Here is a 2,107-nt window from a genome sequence, read left to right on the forward strand (position 1 = left end):
TTTAGTAGTAATTCAAATATAATTTCTAGATATTAGGGCATAAAGAAAATAATGAAAAAATATATCTGTTTAAAAAATCAAAAGATATTCTAAAAGACATTAATATGTACAAAGCCATGAATATAATAAATTCATTTCCAGTTAGCCTATCATCATACATATATGTATTTCTATATAAGAAAATTCATTTTATAGCATTAAGACTCTGGGAATAGGAAGCTTCATGAAAGGAATTTTAGCTTCTAATTACTGCATCAATGTTATGGCAGAGAAAAACAAAGTCCATCTAATTCAGATATTTAATGCTCTTAATTACAAGAAAAGTGAATTTCAACCAATGCATTCTTTAACATTGCTTTATAAATCATTTGAACAGGTTTACAATGGAAATTCAATACTACTTGATATTTCGAACAATTCTCCTGCAGTGGTTTGTTTTCATTTCTCCTAATGCTTGTTCCAGTTGCTGAATCAAGTGGAGCAACATAGCTGGGTCAGTCTGCAAAACCTGGTTGCTTTGCTCTCCATCCTGACTCGGATGTAGCTTTAGAGTCATTGCTGGTTTAATTTGTTGTCTTAGACATCTGCTAGCAAGCTGTACATCTAATCTCCACTCAAGATTGTGGTAGTTGGGGAACACTGGTGCCAATTCACTCAAAATTGTTCTGATTTCTTTTCTGTTGTCAAGATAAAGCTGAAGCAACAATTTATTCAGGTCTTCATTGAATCACAAAACAAGCACAGAATCCTGGAAATCCAGTTCAGAAATCATGAGTTTTGAGCTCTCCGTGAGTAGGTATGTTAATCCCTCAACTCCATGCTGGACTGTGTTACTACTAACATTGAGTTTTCTGGAGGCACCTTCATAGACTTTCAGGTTGGAGCCTTTACTCAGGAACTCCCAGGTGATCCGGCTGAACTTGGTGACCATGGCACGGTGCAGTCCACCCTGGGCAGGAAGCTCAGGTGCTTGTGGTGCTCCTCTGACAGCTCCAGAAGCATCTTCCCGCCCCCCACCCCCTCCAGCGCGGCCAGAGCCATGGCAGTGGTGGCAGCGGAAGCCGAGGCCTGGGCCTTCTCTGGAGGCCTAGACTTCATTTTCAAGAAATAATACAGCAAAATTTCTCTAAGATCCTAGAAGCATAGGGTAAGATAGAAATTGAGGGAATTCACTGACCACCTCCTGAAAGAGATCCCAAAAGAAAAACTTCCAGGAATATTATAGACAAATCCCCAAACTCCCAAGTCAGAGAGAAAATACTAAAAGTTGCCAGAAACAAACAATTCAACTACCATGGCTCTATAGTCAGGATTACACAGTATTTGGCAGTGTCTACATTAAGGGCTTGTAAGTCTTGGAATATGATATTCGGGAAAAGTAAAAGATCTTGGTTTACAACTGAGAATCAATTATCCAGTAAAACTGAAGATCCTCTTTCGGGGAAAAGATGCACCTTGAGTGAAACGGGACATTCAGACTTTCCTATTGAAACAACCAGAGCTGAACAGAAAGTTTGATCTCCAAGTACAGGACTCAGTTGAACTATAGAGGGGGTGGTTGAGAAGGACTCATTATGAGGAACTTCATAATGATGTTGAACTGTTTGTATTACTGCATGAGAAGAAGATACTGATAACTGGTATGAACTTTCTCATTTATAAGGGTAGTTAGAAGGAGCCTATATAGACAAGGCACAGGAAGGAGCTGAATATGAAAGTATAATATAGTAAAAAGATGGAGTCAATGATAAAGGTGATAAAGAAAGTACTGGGAGGAAGAGAAAGGAGAGGAAGAAGGGGTTAAGATATTTTACATAAGAGTCAAGAAAAAGCTTTAACAAAGGAATGGGAGTGGGGAAGGTGAGGGGGAATGAGTGAGCCTTTATTCTCATCAGAAATGGCTCAGAGCAGAAATAACATACACACTTAATAGGGTATAGAAGTCTATCTTACCCTAGAGAAAAATGAGAGGAAAGAGATGAGTTAAGGGGGATTGGGGGGAGGGAAGGGGGTAGTAGATGATAGAAGAGAGGGAAGATTGTGGGAGAGGGTACCCAGATATAAAACACTTCTGAACAGGGACAGAATCAAAGGAGAAAGAGAGAAA

The 2,107-nt window shown here is 39.2% G+C and overlaps 1 pseudogene; it reads right to left on the reverse strand.

The window, feature by feature from the left end:
- Positions 1-397: 397 nt before the first annotated feature.
- On the reverse strand, positions 398-1,002 carry LOC141492060 (COMM domain-containing protein 2 pseudogene; annotated as a pseudogene).
- Between the last annotated feature and the right edge of the window lie 1,105 nt (positions 1,003-2,107).

The sequence above is a fragment of the Macrotis lagotis genome, chromosome 6, assembly GCF_037893015.1.
Source record: "Macrotis lagotis isolate mMagLag1 chromosome 6, bilby.v1.9.chrom.fasta, whole genome shotgun sequence".
NCBI classification, from domain to species: domain Eukaryota; kingdom Metazoa; phylum Chordata; class Mammalia; order Peramelemorphia; family Peramelidae; genus Macrotis; species Macrotis lagotis.